This window comes from Hyperolius riggenbachi, chromosome 1 (genome assembly GCF_040937935.1).
Source record: "Hyperolius riggenbachi isolate aHypRig1 chromosome 1, aHypRig1.pri, whole genome shotgun sequence".
Lineage (NCBI taxonomy): Eukaryota > Metazoa > Chordata > Amphibia > Anura > Hyperoliidae > Hyperolius > Hyperolius riggenbachi.
Window position 1 is genome coordinate 237,411,205 of NC_090646.1, and position 20,907 is coordinate 237,432,111.

Genomic DNA, 20,907 nt, shown 5'->3' on the forward strand with positions numbered 1-20,907 from the left:
TTTTTTAGTATCACTATTGTTAGCAGTTAGGCCAGTTAGCTAGGCCCTTTTGTTAGTGTCAGTGCTCAGCCCACTGCACCACAGTCACTAATTAGCGTCATCACGGTCGCTAATCAACATTGGTACTATATAGTATCTGTAAGTGATCATTACTGATCGCGGTCAGATCTATATTCGGGTCACTAGGATCCACTAAAAAACGCAGTGTTTGCCCGATCAGGCCTGATCGTTCGCCTGCACTTGCGTTCAGCCCGCCCCTCCGCAGTGACAGAATTTTTTTGCTGATCACTGCAAAAACACTGTACAATAGCTGTGGCACTGTAAAGATCAGTTTTGATTTTTTTTTTTTTAATCAAAACTCAGTGACCACAGCTTTCTGCTCTTCAAGTATTCCCTTTTGCTAGGTAGGTGCTCTTTTTTTCTGGGTAGTCTCAGAGGAATACTCCCTAAATTTAGCAATCCAACATGGCAAGAAAGGGGTATTCCGATGATGAGACGTACAGGTACATGGCCCAGTCGGATGAGGACGATTGAGACGCCTCATTCGACGAATCTTCTGGGTCAGAGTTTGAACCTGTAGAGAGCAGTGGCTCACTGACCGATAGCGATGACAAGGTTGAGGTCCCGGCTAGAGCCAGGCGTACCACACCCCATGTCGTTGGCCCGCAGGTGGCGCAGGATCAGCCTCAAGGGCAGCAGAGTGGTGCTAGTGCTGGTTTGAGATTTCATGGTGAGGCAGGCACCAGCAGCACAGCATCTCCTGGACTTAGCACCAGTACTTCCTTATACCCTGGTGAAGTGGCGAGTACCAGCATGGAAGTTGAAACTGGTTCGGTGGCACGTGCAGTAAAATCCCAGTCGCAGCCACCAAGAAGACAGGCCCATACTACCCCTAGTTTACCAGAGGTGCTGGCAAATCCTGATTGGCATTCCCCTGATTCCGCCGCACCCGTACTTTCACCACCCAGTCTGGAGTCCAGGTGGAGACAGATAATCTAGGATCGGTCCTAGACTTTTTCTATCTGTTCATCACCCAGGATCTCTTAGACTTAGTCGTGGCAGAGACCAACCGTAAGGCCACACAATATATAACCGCCAATCCGAATAACTTCCTCGCCCAGCCTTTTCAGTGGAAACCAGTCCAAGTTTCCCAAATTAAAATTTTCTTGGACCTTCTCCTTCACATGGGACTATCAAAACAGAATGTGTTGTGGTCTTATTGATCTACGGACCCAGCATATCACGTTCCCTTGTACTCTGCTGCCATGTCCAGGACACAATTTGAGAACAGAACATCCTGCGCTTCCTGCACTTCAATAGCAACGAAACCTGTCATCAACGTCTGTCATGACCACCCTGCTTATGACCGGCTCCACAAAATTCGGCCCCTCATAGACCACCTGTCATCCAGATTTGCAGATGCTTATACCCCTGAACAGGACATCTGCGTAGACGAGTCCCTCATACATTTTACCGGGCGCCTTCGCATCAAACAGTACATGCCAAGCAAGCGCGCCAGGTATGGGGTGAAACTGTATAAGCTCTGTGAAAGGGCCACAGGCTATACATCTTATTTTAGGGTCTATGAGGGAAAAGACTCAAAATTGGAGCCGGTCGGATGCCCTGACTACCTGGGGAGCTGTGGAAAGGTTGTGTGGGACTTAGTGTCACCCTTGTTCCAGAAGGGGTACCATCTTTATGTGGACAATTATTACACAAGTGTGGCCCTCTTTCAGCACTTAAAAATAGAAAGAATCCGATGCTGTGGCACCGTGCGGCCTAGTCGCCGGGGCTTCCCCCAATGGCTCATTACCACCAGACTTGAATGGGGGCAGAGGGCCGCCTTGTGTGCTGACGACCTGCTCGCGGTGAAATGGAAGGACAAGAGGGACGTTTACTTTCTGTCCACCATTCACGCAGACACGACAGTCGAAATTCAACGGCGAACTGAGGTCACTGAAAAACCCCTTGTCGTCCACGACTATAATACTAACATGGGAAGGGTGGACTTCAATGACCAGAGGTTAGCACCCTATTTAATTTCCCGGAAAACAAGACGCTGGTATAAAAAAGTGTCTTTTTACCTCATTCAATTGGCAATTTACAACAGCTTTGTTCTCTACAGTAAGGCTGGAAGAACTAGATCGTTTCTTCAATTTCAGAAACAGATCGTTATGGAACTCCTGTATCCAGGAGGTGCCGTGGCCCAACCCCCACATGCAACTAGCCGGGTGCATGGAAGGCATTACGCCTATCCAATTCCGAGTACCCCAGGTCACCACATCCGAAGAAAACGTTGTCGTGTCTGCAGCAGGGCTGGAATAAGGCGTGACACCACTGTTTACTGTCCCACCTGTCCGGACCAGCCTGGCCTACGCCTAGGGGAGTGTTTTGAGAGGTACCACGAGCAGGTACACTATTAGAGAGTAGGGAACTCCAGACACAGTAGTAGGCACACAATTGTCTCTCAATGCTATTTCACACTGCTGTTTTGCCTAGCGAAAGTCACACTTTGCGGTCCTCCCCTACACCGGAAGTGCTTGACTTAACGCTAGTGCATGCCTACGTTACTGCGTGGCTTCTGCGGCAATTTAGGCCGGCCCGGAAGTCATGTTAGTCTATGGCGACGCAGTTCATTACTAGGCCGAATGCTACTCTTGTGGTATTCTCTGAAGGTCTGTTTTTGGCGATACGGTGCGGCGGGCTCGACCCACCGGATATGCCAATATGCAGTGTGAAACCAAACATCTGGTTTCGAGAGACCCTAATACACAGGGCTGCCAGAAACCTCTCCTTTCACTTGGGACAAAATGCATAATGTACTTCGCCACAATTCTGTGCGATTTGCACTTCGCACATTGTCCCATGGGGGAGGAGAGGTTTGTCCTCGGAAGGTAAGTTAAAAAAAACAAAACAGGTGAGCAAAAAAGTTAATGTTTGGTTCACAAAGGATTTGTTTGAAGAAGTTTATAAATGTTAATGAAGTTATTGCTTTGCTGCTTGCTTGTTTTTTTTTGTGTTTTGTTTTGTTTTGTTGTTTTTTTTTTTTTCTTTCCATCCATTACCCTTCCAGGTGGACCGAACGACTGACCAACCAGCTGCTGCAGCTGATAGTGCATCCTGACAGAAGCATTGCATGTCTGTCAGGTTACACAAAATTGGTGCATGCAGCTCTGCAGGTCGAGATTTCTCCTCCGCAGTAAAAAATATACGTTTGCCAAGGCATATGAGCTGAGGGGCGGTGTTGGAGTTCCTATGCTTTGGCAAGCACTTTGTATCAAAAAAGAACTCTGGCAATGATTTGTTCATCCACATTGATCGGTGTGAATGGATAAGTCGGGTTTGCCAGGGCATACGAGCTGAGTGGGTGGACGTTTTTGGGTGGCAGCTCCTATGTCCTGGCAGACGCCTTCCCCTCTTTTTTATTCAAATTTTTTTGGGCAGATATTTTTTCATCCACATTGATTGATTGTTTGACGGTCATTTTTCCTTTCAGCCCAGAGTGCATTACCCGTATGCCCAATATAAGGAGTATAGCAGAAACTCCTAATACTTGCCATGCATGTAATGATTGCAGAGACCCTAAAATGCCAGGACAGACCCCACGAATGATGCCATTTTGGAAAGAGGACACCCCAAAGTATTCCGTGAGGTGCATGGTGAGTTCATAGAAGATTTTATTTTTTGTCACAAGTTAGCAGAAATTGTTGTTTTGTTTTTTTTCACAAAATGTCATTTTCCGCTAACTTGTGACAAAAAATAAAATTTTCTATGAACTCACCATGGCCCTCATGGAATACTTTAGCATGTAAGGCATTCTTTCCAAAATGGGGTCATTTGTGGGGTTTGTTAACTGTCCTGGCAAGTGTGTGTGTGTGTGGGGGTGCCTAATTGTAAGCACCCCTGTAAAGCCTGAAGGTGCTCATTGGCCTTTGGGCCCCTTAGCACAGTTAGGGTGCGTACAATTAGGCACCCCCCAAAATGCCAGGACAGTAAACACACCCCACAAATGACCCCATTTTGGAAAGTAGACACTTCAAGGTATTCAGAGAGGAGCATGGTGAGTCCGTGGCAGATTTTTTTTTTTTTTTTTGTCGCAAGTTAGCAGAATTGGAAACTTTTTTTTTTTTCACAAAGTGTCATTTTCCACTAACTTGTGACAAAAAATAAAATCTTCTATGAACTCACCATGCCTCTCAGTGAATACTTTGGGAAGTCTTCTTTCCAAAATTGGGTCATTTGGGGGGTATTTATACTATTCTGGAATTCTAGCACCTCATGAAACATGGCAGGTGCTCAGAAAAGTCAAAGATGCTTCAAAATGGGAAAATTCACTTTTTGTACCATAGTTTGTAAACGCTATAACTTTTACCCAAACCAATAAATATACACTTAATGGTTTTTTGTTTAATCAAAGACATTTAGCACAATAAATTTGGACAAAAATGTATACAGAAATTTTACTTTATTTGACAAATTTTTTCACAGAAAGTTAAAAAAATCATTTTTTTTGACAAAATTCATGTCTTTTTTGATGAATATAATAAAAACTAAAAATCGCAGCAGCAATCAAATAGCACCAAAAAAAGCTGTATTAGTGACAAGAAAAGGATAGAAAATTGATTTAGGTGGTAGGTTGTATGACCGAGCAATAAATCGTGAAAGCTGCAGTGGTCTGAATGGAAAAAAAGGCTCTGGTCCTTAAGGGGCAAAAAGACTGTGGTCCTTATGTGGTTAACAAACACAAAATCCAGGCTCCTCGCCTTGAGCTAGGATATTTAAACACTTGTAGATTTAGGTGAGGAGCCTGGATTTTGTGTTTTTTAAATTGTATTTGATCCTTTGTGGCTAGGATCTTATCTAGTGCTCTCCCTCTTCCCCTATTAGTTATCTTAACACACAGCTTGCTGGTGTGTTCACATGATACATATGCAGGTACTAGCAGCTCCCTTGCAGGATTAGTTAGATGCACTATCTGTCCCAGGGAGGACGTTAAGGATATGTGTTCCTATTCCCTAGATAGGTTTTGATGCTCTGAATGCGTGCATGTTTGTACTATGCATGTTACAGGGCCAGAGTTACGACACTGGGCTACCTCTACGCAGTGAATGTGACTACGCAAGATACTTATTCTTGTAACAAAGATCCCAGCTTTTAACTTAGCTGTAGTGACAGCATTGATTGCTGCATGATTTTTGTAAGTGGATTCGCATGAGGATTTGCATGAGTGTGCGGAAGTTCATTTTGATGTTTTGCTGTTTTGCTTGCCACACCCCTTCCAGCACCTCCCCATTAAATCTACAAGTGTTTAAATGTCCTAGCTCAAGGTGAGGAGCCTGGATTTTGTGTTTTTTAAATTGTATTTGATCCTTTTGTGGCTAGGATGTTATCTTTTGCTCTCCCTCTTCCCCTCTTAGTTATCTTAACACACAGCTTGAAGGTGTGTTCGCATGGTACATATGCAGGTACTAGCAGCTCCCTTGCAAGATTAGTTAGATGCACTATCTGTCCCAGGGAGGACGTTAAAGGGGCACTATGGCGAAAATTTGTAAAATATGTGCAAACATAGAAGTACATTTTTTTCCACAGTAAAATGAGCCAAAAATTACTTTTCTCCTATGTTGCTGTCACTTACAGTAGGTAGTAGAAATCTGACAGAAGTAACAGGGTTTGGACTAGTCCATCTCTTCATAGGGGATTCTCAGCATGGCCTTTATTCTTAATAAAGATATTCCCTGAAAATGATTTAAACTATGATGCTAGCCAGCCTCCCTGCTCGCTACACAGTTTTTTGGCAGTTGTATGGAGCAACTGCCGTTCACTAAGTGCTTTTGAAAATAAATAAATCCCTGAGAATCCCCTACGTAGAGATGGACTAGTCCAAAACCTGTCACTTCTGTCAGATTTCTACTACCTACTGTAAGTGACAGCAACGTAGGAGAAAAGTAATGTATGGCTCAATTTACTCTGGAAAAAATGTACTTCTTATTTGTATATGTTTGCACATATTTTAAATTTTAAAATTTTTCGCCATAGTGCCCTTTAAGGATATGTGCTCCTATTCCCTAGATAGGTTTTGATGCGCTGAATGCGTGCATGTTTGTGCTATGCATGTTACAGGGCCAGAGTTAGGACACATACGACACTGGGCTACCTCTACGCGGTGTATGTCACTATGCAAGAGACTTTATTCTTGTAACGAAGATCCCAGCTTTTAACTTGGCTGTAGGGACAGCATTGATTGCTGCATGATTTTTGTAAGAAAATTCGCATGAGGATTTGCATGAGTGTGTAAATGTTCATTTTGATGTTTTGCTGTTCTAGTAGAGTGTCGGTAAATTTTTGCATGTACGCATTGGGCATCCTGGAAGAGCTGGAATGCTGCCTAGGTGAGTGTGTTATATGTACATTCTGGACTCCAGGCACATGCATATAATTATACACTTTGTGAAAAGTAGCTATTGATACTGTTGCCAAGCCTTGCTAGTGAATTGCATATCCTACATTTTTTTGAGTTAATATTTTTGGAAAGAAGTTTAAAGGACAACTGTAGTGAGAGGTATAGGGAGGTTGCCATATTTATATCCTTCTAAACAATACCAGTTGCCTGGCAGTCCTGCTGATCTATTTGGCTGCAGTAGTGTCTAAATCATACTAGAAACAAGCATGCAGCTAATCTTGTCAGATCTGACAATAATGTCAAAAACACCTGATATGCTTCATGCTTGTTCAGGGTCTATTTCTAAAAGTATTAAAGGCACAAGATCAGCAGGGCAGCCAGGCAACTGGTATTGCTATAGGGAAATAAATATGGCAGCCTCCATATACCTCTTGCTTCAGTTGTCCTATAAAATCAAGTAGATCCAAAGATTCGTTTATTTTTCTCATCTTAGAACATTTAATTTCCTTGCATTCTAGAATAGGCATTGTGCGGGAACATTCCCACATCCATGGATACAATTACTAGTTAATGCCCAATGATGTTGATCCAGGGATTTTATCTGATTGCCATCTGGAGTCGGGAAGGAATTTTTTCCCTTGTGGGGCTAATTGGACCATGCCTTGTAAGGGTTTTTCGCCTTCCTCTGGATGAACAGGGATATGTGAGGGAGCAGGCTGGTGTTGTACTTTGTTCTCTGGTTGAACTCGATGGACGTATGTCCTTTTTTCAACCCAAATAACTATGTAACTATATGTCCTTGTTTGTTGTAATAAAGAACACAGTTTACACTTAGGATTTTCTCTTACCAGTCGCAGATGCTGGCGCACGTCAAAAGCAGTATGCCGCTGTCAGCTCCACTTGATAATTTCAGCAGCAGGTCTGAGCTTCACTTTACCCCCGTTCAGCTCTGTGGTGCTGATGAGACAATATTTTACATCAGGAAATGCACTACGGAACATTTTTCCATCTTGTTTTCTGTGGAAGTGTATTTAAATTGGTCAGGTTTATGCAAACAAAACATGAGATAACATCTGTTGATAGCAGAGCTTCTGTGGGGTTCCAGAAAAGTTGAGCCTCTACAGATGTTCCCATCCATTTGATTATGTAATGCAGATCTGAATATTACTATTAAGGACAGAATGCAATGCATTTACAAATCCATTTCACAAAGAAGTAAAAATAGAAATCTGTTCCCCGCTGTTGTTGTGGCTCAGTGAGAGGTTATTACTACAGAAGAAAAAATCTGTTCCGTTGCAGGCTGAACAAGTTTTAAAGCATAATTGTTTATTTTTCTTTTCTGATTACATTGTATGTAGAACTGAGCCGTAAAAAAAATGTACCTTTATGGAAAGGCAAAAAAAAGAAAGAAAAGAAAACTGAAATGGCAAGTGTAATTAATCCTGGATGTGTTTGTCAGCAGGGTTTCTGTCAGTTTGAAGACAGACATTTTTGGAGTGCTATAAATTAGAGGTCACTATATGGGGGAACACTTTAATAAGGGCACTATAGGTGGCTATATACTGGCCGATACACTGGTCATGATGGCCAGCAGATAGATGCGATCATTATCTGATAAGAGAGGGATCTAGCTGCTCGATTCCCTCCACACACTATGAAATCTTTGAAAACCTGGGTGCGCCTGCCTGGTTCCAGTCCCCCCACCCCCCTTTATTTAAGGATGGATCGACCCAAATGAGCAATTTTGGCCGGAAATCCATCGATCAGCTGATTGGTCAGGCCAAAGGCTGCACGAATGTCTTTTTTTCAACCAAACTAACTGTGTAACTACCAGTATGTAATTTCTCACCAATTCGATCAGAGTGATATTGATGGGAAAAATTAGGGAGTGTATAGCCAACTTAACCTCTTGCAGACCTCAGTCTCTAGCCCCTTTAAGGACTGGATGCTTTTTTTTTCTCTTGACCAATGCACGGAAATCCACTGTTTTTGGACAATGGAAGATCTGTGCCGGTTGGGAATGCGCTGTTGCGTCCTGTGCTTGGGAGCTGATGGCATTAAAACTACGCCACATCAGGCTTAAGCAGCCACAAGTGCAGCATAGTTTTAAATACTGGCGGTCTCGAACCAATAAGAAGGGAGACACGTGGAATATGGGCAGTAATAGGGCATCATAATATACAGGATTCCATGAAAACAAAATGAGGCTGCTAGTATAAAAATACTATTTGCTTACCTCCTATAACCCCTTTAAAACCCATGCACACTTTTAAAGCTCCACCCCCAAAATAACATAACAAATTACCGTTCCTGTTAATCCCTTTTTCCAATTCTTACCTTTTAAAATTGTATTTTATTATTGTCATAGTTCAATGAAAAAAGTGTACAATGCAAATTAATATACCTTTGTTTCAAAATCAAATATATTCATCTTCTTAAATTGTGCTAGCAAAATTATTTAAAGTGTACATGAGATCAGAAGAAATAAAAAATATACATACCTAGGGATTCCTCCAGCCCTTTTCAGGCTCATTGTCCCTCATTAGACACTTCAGCAAGTTGGTGCAGAACGCTCCCATTGACAAGCGCGATAGGGGTGCGCGCACAGCTAAGCTGCACATGCGCAGTTCCCCCGCGACTGGCCAAATTACCAGGGCTAATTGCGGATGATGCAGGCAGCGGAGCCGGAGGAGGATGGTGAGGAACCGATGAGCCTGAAGGGAGCTGGAGGAAGCCACAGGAATATATATTTGTTTATTTCTTCTGAACTCAGGTTTACTTTAAGTGTTGCTTAAGTGGAATAAATAGCCAAATAGAATTTGTTTTATGTTTATACATTAATACTTTCTTCTTTAGTTCCCTACACTTGGTGAAAACTGAGAAATAGTTTATTCTCTCAATGTTTTCAACTTTTTCTAGCTGATGGCCCGGCATTGCCCAGATATGTATTTGGCTGGTGTTGGCTGTGCCGACTTTTATTAACCCTAAGGGCCCGTTTCCACTAGTGCGGTGCGAATCACCGGGATTCCACCGCTGACGAAATCGCATGCGGATGCGATTCCGCGTGCGTTTTTTGCCGCGATTTCGCATGCGATTTCGCATAGGCAGGGTATATGCGAATTTAACCATGTCACTGCCTGGTTCAATTTGCATTAGTTTTCGTGCGAATTCGCACGCGAAATCGCGGCAAAAAACACATGTGCGTTTTCCCTATTAAATACATAGCCTGCGAATCGCCTGCATTCCTCACGCAGGCGAATTCTGCAGGCCCTACCGTGCAGAAAAATCCTGCACAGAAAAACGCACCAAAAAACTGACAAGTAGAAACAGTCTCATCCACTTGTATTGGTTATGCGAATCCGCATGCAGACAACGCATGCGGATTCGCTCTAGTGGAAACGGGCCCTAACACACAATTACTCAATTACTCAATGACCAAGTATGTGAGCTTTGCGGTCTTTGACATCAATAATTTGCATTGAAATGAAACAAATCTGATTGGCTGTGGCTCCACCCCCTTCACACTCCAGTCACCCAATAACCAATTGTACCAGGTTTGAGGCTTGTACCATTAACAGTGCAAGAATGGCAGCAATTAGATATCCCCCTTGAAAATCAATGGGTGAATTCTGATAGGCTTTTGTAGGCTCCACCCACTTTTCTGAATATTAATCCCAGTGACCCAGTGGCCAACTGTGCAAAGTTAGAGAACCCTGCCATTATCAGTGTAAGAATAGCTGCAGTTTACATTTTCCCTGTGAAATTTGTATTTGTCTCCACCCACTTTTTGGTTATGGGGATAGAAAGTATCCTATATGTTATTCCAGGTAATGTACTATGTGTGTGCCAAATGTCATTCAAATCCGTTCAGCCATTGTTGCGTGATCGAGTAACAAACATCCAAACGTACACACACACACACACACACACACACACACACACACACACACACAGACAGACAGACAGACAGACAGACAGACAGACAGACAGACAGACAGACAGACAGACAGACAGACAGACAGACAGACAGACAGACAGATAGATAGACTGTATATATACTCACTTGGGTGACATAAGTAGTAATAAAATACCAAATACCGTAGCTAAAATGTTAAACTACTGTGGGCCATAGGTAAAATCAGCAATTCATTCATGAAGATTCATGCTTGATGAGAAATCATAAAAATAAATTAATTGTAGAATGCATGTAACCACATGCACTTGAGACATACATTTTGTCCCAAAATAAAATGCACAATAAATTACTTTATTTTTTCCTATGTCACTGTCACAGTAGATTTCATGATGAAATCTATTCAAATGTATATATGATATGTGGAAGGAATACTGTAGATACCTCTCTGATCAGATTGTGATTTTTTTATTACATTACATTGGGTGCCAATCTATTAGTATTGGTTCTTTAAGTAAAGTAGAAGATTGAATTATTTATCTTTCCAGTAGCTTTGACACCAATTATCTGTTTTTCTTTATTAATTTTATGCTGTGTTTAATACTTTAAAGTGGACCTTAACTCAGAACGTCCTCTCTGCTTTTAAAGATAAGCAACAGCAAAATATCTTTTAAAGAAAAACATTTCTTTGTTACAGCTGATACATATCCTAAAATAAATCTACACTGTTTCTACTTCCTGATTCATGGAAGCAAACATATTGTTAACACAGTGTGCTTTCAAATCTGCCATCTCTGCCATGGCAGTCATGTGACACAGGTGAGTGATAAAATTACAACTTGGAATTAGACACAAATGAGAAAGTATTATACAGGCTAAACTCTCAAAATGGATACAGGGTTCATTTCTCTGTTTGCCTTCTGTTCTGTGCAAGAGTTTAGGTCAACTTTAACACCAATATACCAAACACTTTCGCCAAAACAATTCTAGAAAAAGCAAATGTAGACTGAAAATTTAAAATATTTAACAGCATCCAGCTACAAAATAAGATATATATTGATCATATATGTCAGTGCTGTCCAACTGGCGGCCCGCGGGCCGCATCCGGCCCGCCAGGCCACCTGCTGCGGCCCGCTCGTGTCCCTGGGATGCAGGCATGGCTTGCGCTATCGGCGCCATGCCTGCTCCCTCGTATTGTGGCCTCCTGTGTCCCCGCTGGCCTCTCCTATGTCCCCCCGCTGCCGCTGCCTCACAGATCAGACCTCACAGATCGCGGCGACTGAGGTAAACAGAGGGCGCATGGTACCTGCACGGAGTACGTCACATGCGGAAGTGAATCATTAGTCACTTCCGCATGTGACCTTCTGCCGCGCGGGTGTCATGCGCGCGCTCTGCTTGCCGCGATCTGTGAGGCCTGATCTGTGAGGCAGCAGCGGCATCGTCAGCGGGGACACCGGAGAGGCCAGCGGGGACACCGGAGAGGCCAGCGGGGACACCGGAGAGGCCAGCGGGGACACCGAGGTAACGGGCTCGTTACTGGTGGGGGCACCTGTCACTAGCTGGGGGGGCTCCTGACACTATCTAACTGGGGGAGGCACCTGTCACTATCTAGCTGGGGGGGGGGCACCTGTCACTATCTAAGTGGGGGGCACCTGTCACTATCTAAGTGGGGGGCACCTGTCACTATCTAAGTGGGGGGCACCTGTCACTATCTAGCTGGGGGGGGGCACCTGTCACTATCTAAGTGGGGGGCACCTGTCACTATCTAAGTGGGGGGCACCTGTCACTATCTAGCTGGGGGGGGGGACCTGTCACTATCTAAGTGGGGGGCACCTGTCACTATCTAAGTGGGGGGCACCTGTCACTATCTAAGTGGGGGGCACCTGTCACTATCTAAGTGGGGGGCACCTGTCACTATCTAGCTGGGGGGGGCACCTGTCACTATCTAAGTGGGGGGCACCTGTCACTATCTAGCTGGGGGGGTGCTCCTGTCACTATCTAGCCTGGGGGGGTGCTCCTGTCACTATCTAGCCTGGGGGGGGGCTCCTGTCACTATCTAGCTGGGGGGACACCTGTCACTACCTCAACTGGGGGGACACCTGTCACCTGGCATTTCAGCCCACACATCATCCCCAATCCGGCCCAAAACACAATTGCCAGGCACAGCAGCCAGTAGAGGAGAATTTAGAAGCCAGGTGAGAGGTGTCTACCATATTAAAGGGGCATTCTGCTTATTTATGTGAAATGCTGTCTATTTATGTGCCTCATGACTGCTGAATTTGTCGTGTTGGGGGCCTCATGATTGCTGAATTTGTTTTGTTGGGGGCCTCATGATTTGTTGGGGGCATCATGATTGCTGAATTTGTCTTGTTGGGGGCCTCTAGATTGCTGAATGTGTCTTGTTGGGGGCCTCATGATTGCTAAATTTGTCTTGTTGGGGGCATCATGATTGCTGAATTTGTCTTGTTGGGGGCCTCATGATTTGTTGGGGGCCTCATGATTGCTGAATTTGTCTTGTTGGGGGTCACATGATTGCGAACTGTGAGACTATGGAAAAGCTGAATCGTCATCATGAGACAATAGCATTAAACCTACTTTTTTAGCTTTTTAAAATGGAAAATAAAACTGGGAGGTTCTAAAAAAAACCCCACATTTTTCAGGAGTAGGATGGATGAAATTGTTTATCTTCACAGTTTATTTTCAACTTGGATTTTCCATAATGTTCATGTATGAGTTAAAACGTTTGTATGTAGTTTAAATTGCTGTTGCCACTTTGCGATAAGTGACTTTTGGGTTGCAGTTTGGACACTCGGCCTCCAAAAGGTTCACCACCACTGTCCTAATCTAATGTCCCACATTGCTAAGTTCATGTAAATTTGTCTCCACCCGTGGCCACACCTGCATTCTGGTCCATGGCCAGACCCATTTTTCGGCGCGGCGCGCTACGCGCGACGCTCAATGGACCCCTCATGTTTTCTGGCGCGCGTAACTTCACCATTATTTTAAATTGCATTTTGTGAAAAGTGCTGCCAATCTAATTATCCTTTAATTGCATTTTTTCCGGGGGGGGGGGGGGGGGGGGGCTCTATCAAGAACCTTCGGCCCTCCACCATGGGGTCTGAAAAAAAATGGCCCTCCATGCCCATGAAGTTGGACAGCACTGGTATATGTCATATAGATGTTGAAGTAGAGTACCCCTTTAAGACTGTGATGAACTTGATTTACAAAGTTATTTTTATAATTCTAAGCTGCCTAAGAATGGTTTTAGAATTTAGAATAATGTTTTGACACTTCAGACACCATAAATTCATCATTGCGGCTAATGTTGTTCATAAAACATTATTTTATATTAAAAATTCAGTAATTTGCTTCAGGACAACTTTGCATTTTGTATTATTAGCTTGTCACAGCTATGCAGAGAGCAAATACATTTAAACTGGCCTTATGTTACATGTTTGTTCTGTGAAATAATGCTTTACAATAACATTGTTTATTTGTAGTAATTTATTCCATTTTGTGCTGTACAGACTAAAGGGGAACTCCAGCGACATATAGTAGAATACAGTAATTTTTTCAGGATACTAATTTTTACACTAATTATCCTGGTTTCAGCATCAGAAACACTTCCTATATCTGTTAGAATTTAAGTATATGCTTGAATTCGTAGGCCTCAGTTACTTTAACTAAGTTTAGTTAAGAGACTTGATTTGCAGAGAGTCTCCCTTTAAGGAGCATTTCTAGAAGCACTGTGGAACAGGGTCCAGTGTCTCACACTTACTGTAAACATCGAGTGTTTTCATATTTCCTAAAGGTAAACAATAGCCAGGGAACATTTTACCTAATTTCTGGATACAAGTAGAGGAAACACCATATTTGGCTTGTCCCATCGGAGCAGGCGCGGATAGGGTCATCCCTCACATGCTATTATCAGCCAATTGCATGCAATGGGGACTGGACCATCCTATGCGGGATGATGCCACATTTAACTCTTTAGAGGCTAGTATAAGAATAGCCAACATGGGCTCCCGTGGGCACTTCTCTCTACTTCTGCTGACTTCCTTCCTGCAACTTTCCGTAACTGTATGCTGTATATATGCCTAAGTGCAACTAGCATAGATGTAACAAAGAGAAAGCCTGGTCCAGGCACTAGGGATAGACCAAGTATGCATGGAACGCATAAGATTCTACAGACCGTTTGCTTTGCCGAGGTTAACATGTAACAAAGATATAAGATTGCTGATGAACACATTTGTATATTTGTACAAATAAACTCTGGAACCTTTGACAACGTGTAAGAAGTTCTATCTCTTATGCTGTTTGCTGTGATGAGTGTCAAGTTATCACACTTACTGTGATATGGTGCCGAATGAAGGTGTAGCATTGTTGCCCATAGCAACTAACAAATATTTATATCTATATTGGGGGCATAACAATAGACCCTGCAAGGGATGCAGCTGTGGGGGCCCAGAAGCTGCAGGGGGCCCCATGGGGAGAGACTGGCACGGAGAGAAAAAGCTTTCTGTTCTCTGCACAGTTCTAATGACTGCATCATTATCCACTGATAAGGAATCATACAAAGTTTTTTAGACAAAGATATGTAGACAGTCCCTATTCAGTGTGCAGCAGGCTCTTGTGTATAACACCCTTCCCCCAACTTCTCTGACTCTCCCCAAGTGCTGTATACTGTAGTGATGCTGGCGAAGTCTGCAGAGTCAGTTCTGCTCCATCAGAGATGGACAGAGTGAGTGTAATAAGCTGAGGCTGGGAGCACACTTGTCTGTCGGTTTTCTGTAGGCGTTTTCTGTACACTATGGGCTCTATTCACAAAAGCGTGATAACGGCTTTCACAGCCGTTATCACGCGATCTACCGCTCGCAGAGACTGTTAGTTCACGTGATAAGTGCACGTTTCATGTGATCACATCCAATGTTTTGCAGGGGGGCCCAGTGATTTCTAGTTATGCCCCTGCTGTATAATGGTATGTAATCAAGCCCTCCAAGCGATGTCACAGCCTAGGCTGTTAATTTTGCAGAATTCTTCTCCCAGTGCACTCCGGCAATGTGGGCAGCGATGACATGGATCATATAACCTGTTTTGGAGGATCAAGCAGACATGACCTGTGCAGATGAAAGAAATTCTATTACCTGTTTAAAAAGAGGCTCATCACAGTAAATGGCGCTAATCTAGTTTAAGGGACCCAGCAGGAGATAGCATAGGGAATTTCTGCCAATGTGATTGGGTGGACAGCACCCTCTCGAACTGCTTAGTTTCAGATAGGTTGTAGTAAATTATACCCACAATTATACCCACCCTCAGAGGGTTCTGTAATTGGAGAACTGTTCCCTATGAGGTTTCTTGTTGGGTCCTGTTGCGCCCAGTCAATGTGGTTAAGATTGGTGTAAATATCTTGCCACAGGAAGTTGCTCTAGCAAATTCTACATTTGCCCGTAAGACGGACTTAGATGTTTTCCTTATTTTAACCTCCTGGGGACTGCCTAACGCCGATGGGCATGGCCATGTCGGCAGCCCCAGGACCGCCTGACGCCAATCGGCGTCAAGTCCTGGGGCTGCGTTTTGCTCCGCCCCGCCTTCGGGCTCGGGAGACTGTTAGATGGCGAAATCGCCGTCTAATTACATGTACAGTGCTGCGATCAGCAGCAGCGTTGTACTGGGGACAGCCGTGTGACATGGCTGTCCCCCTGGGGGACAAGAGAGCATTCGGCTCTCATAGGGTGAAGCCTATGAGAGCCGATCGCCGTGATTGGCTGCCTGCAGGGAGGGAGGGAAAAAGAATATAAAAAATAGGTAACTTTAGTAAAAAAAAAAGAAACCACTATTTATAAACAAAAAACAAACACGGGGGGGATCACTTGTGTGCTGTGTTGTGCGGCCCTGCAGCTTGGCCTTAAAGCTGCAGTGGCCATTTTAGTAAAAATGTGCCTGGTGTTTAGGGGGTTTACCACTGTGGTCCTCAAGTGGTTAAAGCAGACCTGAATTGAGAAAAGTCACTTCAGGTTTGATACTTTCCTTAGTGGAGGGAAGGCTCTACATAGCATAGCTGTACTCCGGTGTAGCAATTCGGCCTGCAGTGAGGATGAGCGCATCTCTACTGGGCATGCGCAGACCAAACTCACAAGGATATGTTTGTCCTCAGAACTACATCAGGGATGCAAGTTGTTTTGAAGAGCCAGTAGGTCGAATAGCTACACTGACGAGTAGGGCAGGAAAAATGGGCAAAACAGCAGAACGGCAGGTCTTTGTGCTATCCAGAGGCTTCCTGCTACTGAGGAAAGTATAAAACCTGAAGTTAATTTTCTAAGTTCAGGTTTACTTTAAAGGGCAACCACAGCTAGAATTAACAGGTAGAAGGTCATGCTACCTAAAACCAGTAAAGACGATAGTTTTTAACATGATGGCTTTTCCTTCTTCTAGATCAGGGATCTGCAAACTTGGCGCTCCAACTGTTAAGGAACTACAAGCCCCACAATGCATTTGCTTTTATGAATCATGAGTGTTGCTGTTAGACTCCTGCAATGCATTGTGGGACTTGTAGTTCCTTAACATCTGAAGAGCCAAGTTTGCATATCACGGTTCTAGATTATGGTGAAGTTGGATTTTAAATGTTCAATATGATGGACCGGTGTTGTCACTATGAGTTCACTAAAATGTTGTTCTGCACAGAATCGGCATGCAGTATAGATGTGCTAACTGTAGTCTGACTCCACTTGCTGTATGATTATTGCAGCTGTGTAAATAAAAAACAAAACACAAACTGAAACCATAAGCTCAGTTTGGCAGCCAGACAACCATCATCTATGTACAGGATCTTCTCAAAAAATTAGCATATTGTGATAAAGTGAAGTAGTTCAAGCCTTTTATTGTTTTAATATTGATGATTGTGGCATACAGCTCATGAAAACCCAAATTTCCTATCTCAAAAAATTAGCATATTTCATCCGACCAATAAAAGAAAAGTGTTTTTAAAAGAAAAAAGTCAACCTTCAAATAATTATGTTCAGTTATGCACTCAATACTTGGTCGGGAATCCCTTTGCAGAAATGACTGCTTCAATGCGGCGTGGCATGGAGGCAATCAGCCTGTGGCACTGCTCAGGTGTTATGGAGGCCCAGGATGCTTCGATAGCGGCCTTAAGCTCATCCAGAGTGTTGGGTTTTGTGTCTCTCAACTTTCTCTTCACAATATCCCACAGATTCTCTATGGGGTTCAGGTCAGGAGAGTTGGCAGGCCAATTGAGCACATTAATACCATGGTCAGTAAACCATTTACCAGTGGTTTTGGAACTGTGAGCAGGTGCCATGTCGTGCTGAAAAATGAAATCTTCATCTCCATAAAGCTTTTCAGCAGATGGAAGCATGAACCCACTTTTGAACCAGAAACAGCGGCAAAAGCGCCTGACCTGGGCTACAGAGAAGCAGCACTGGACTGTTGCTCAGTGGTCCAAAGTACTTTTTTCGGATGAAAGCAACTTTTGCATGTCATTCGGAAATCAAGGTGCCAGAGTCTGGAGGAAGACTGGAGAGAGGGAAATGCCAAAATGCCTGAAGTCCAGTGTCAAGTACCCACAGTCAGTGATGATCTGGGGTGCCATGTCAGCTGCTGGTGTTGGTCCACTGTGTTTTGTCAAGGGCAGGGTCAATGCAGCTAGCTATCAGGAGATTTTAGAGCACTTCATGCTTCCATATGCTGAAAAGCTTTATGGAGATGATTTCATTTTTCAGCATGACCTGGCACCTGCTCACAGTGCCAAAACCACTGGTAAATGGTTTACTGACCATGGTATAAATGTGCTCAATTGGCCTGCCAACTCTCCTGACCTGAACCCCATAGAGAATCTGTGGGATATTGTGACGAGAAAGTTGAGAGACGCAAGACCCAACACTCTGGATGAGCTTAAGTCCGCTATCGAAGCATCCTGGGCCTCCATAACACCTGAGCAGTGCCACAGGTTGATTGCCTCCATGCCACGCCGCATTGAAGCAGTCATTTCTGCAATTGGATTCCCGACCAAGTATTGAGTGCATAACTGAACATAATTATTTGAAGGTTGACTTTTTTTGTTTTAAAAACACTTTTCTTTTATTGGCCGGATGAAATATGCTAATTTTTTGAGATAGGAATTTTGGGTTTTCATGAGCTGTATGCCAAAATCATCAATATTAAAACAATAAAAGGCTTGAACTACTTCAGTTGTGTGTAATGAATCTAAAATATATGAAAGTCTAATGTTTATCAGTACATTACAGAAAATAATGAACTTTATCACAATATGCTAATTTTTTGAGAAGATCCTGTATATAAAATCGTGTGTGTGTGTGTGCGTGCGTGCGTGTGTGTCGCGATCACTCAAACGGCTTGACCGATTTGAAGGAAACTTGGTATACAGATCCATGACTACCTGGGATGATAGGTTCTGGGGTCTCGTGTCTCCCCTGCACTCCTGGGCGTAGCTGCAAACAGCAAATCAGATTTCACCCATTCATGTCAATGGAAAAAATGGAAAAGGCTGCCATTCTCACAGTAATCAAGCCAGAGTCTCCACACTTGGCACAATTGGTCACTTGGTGACCGAGGTTACAAATCCAGGGAAAGTGGGTGGAGCATAAAACAGCCAATCAAATTTCAGCCATTTATTTTTAATTGGAAAATGTAAACTGCAGCCATTCTTAGACTGTTAATCGGAGGGTTCTCAAACTTGGCACACTTGGTTACTGGGTGAATGAGATTAAGATTCGGGAAAGTGGGTGGAGCCTACAATAGCCAATTAAAATTCACCTATTGATTTTTAAGGGGAATATTTAAACTGCTGCCATTCTTACACTGTTAATGGCAGAGGCTTCAAACTTGCTACAGTCAGTCATTGGGTGACTGGGGTCCAAATTCACTAAAGGGGCGGGGCCACAAACAGCCACTCAGATTTACTTGGTGGATAAACTGCTTCCATTCACACATTTTTGATCCCAGGAACCTGAAAGCTCACAAAGTTGGTCATTGAGTGACTGTGTGTCAAGTAGGGCTGCACGATTTTAGGGAAAAATCAAAATTGCGATTTTCCTCTCAGAAATTGCAATTTCGATTTCTCCCCGATTTTTTTTTCAAATGCTGGGGGGGGGGGGGGGGGGGTTCTGCCCTGCCCGGTCCGCTGTCTGTGATACTTTGCTTCTGGCCCCGCTGTGCGCGGATTGGCCAGAAGCAGTGAATATGTATGAGTGTTAATGAGCGGGGGGGGGGGATCCACTCCAGCGAGCGGCCGGGCGCATCATACAGCATTACCAATCACTGGCTAGTGATGGAATGACGGCAGCGGTAGGCGGAGCTGTATGCTCTGTACAGCTCCGCCTACCACTGCCGTCATTCCATCGCTAGCCAGTGATTGGTAATGCTGCTGTATGTGCCCGGCCGCTCGCTCGAGTGGATCCGCCCCCCGCTCATTAACACTCATACATATTCACTGCTTCTGGCCAATCCACGCACAGCGGGTCAGAAGCAAAGTATTACAGAGTGCAGACCGAGTTGGCCAGAAGCAGTGAATATGTATGAGCGTTAATGAGCGGGGGGCGGATCCACTCGAGCGAGCGGCCGGGCACATACAGCATTACCAATCACTGGCTAGCGATGGAATGACGGCAGTGGTAGGCGGAGCTGTACAGAGCATACAGCTCCGCCTACCACTGCCGTCATTCCATCGCTAGCCAGTGATTGGTAATGCTGTATGTGCCCGGCCGCTTGCTGGAGTGGATCCGCCCCCCGCTCATTAACACTCATACATATTTACTGCTTCTGGCCAATCCGCGCACAGCGGGGCCAGAAGCAAATTATTAAACAGGACCGAAAAACCGAAGGTAGTGACGATCAGCAGATCGTCTTGCCACGAACCGCGGTTCCGGTTTTAAACCGAAAAACCGTGCAGCCCTAGTGTCAAGGTTACAAAAAGTGGGCGGAGGCAAAAACAAATTTCACTGTGAAAATATAAACTGCAGCCATGCTTACACTGTTAATGGCAGGGTTGTCAAACTTTGCACAGTTGGTCACTGGGTGACTGGAATTAATATTCAGGAAAATGGGTGGAGCCTACAACAATGAATCAAAATTCACCTTTTGAATTTCAAGGGGAATATTTACATTTCTGCCATTCTTACACTGTTAATAGCAGGTGCTTTAGGTCACGGGGTAACTGGGGTTCAAATTCAGAAAGGGGCAGAGTCACAAACAGCCAATCCGATTTGTTTAATTTAAATGGGTATATACAAATTATTGATACCAAGGCCCCAAAGCTCATAAACTTGGTCATTGAGTGACTGCATGTCAAGTTTACAAAAAGTGGGCGGTGCCAACAACTACATTTTTTTACATGGGAAAATATAAACTGCAACCATTCTTACACTGTTAATGGCAGTGTTTTCAAAGTTGGCACAGTTGGTCACTGGGTGACTGGGGTTCAAATTCTGAAAAGGGGCGGGCCACAAACAGCCAATCAGATTTGTTTAATTTCAGTGGGAAATTGCAACTTATTGATGCCAAGGACCCCAAATCTCATAAACTTGGCCATTGAGTGACTGTATGTCAAGGTTAGAAA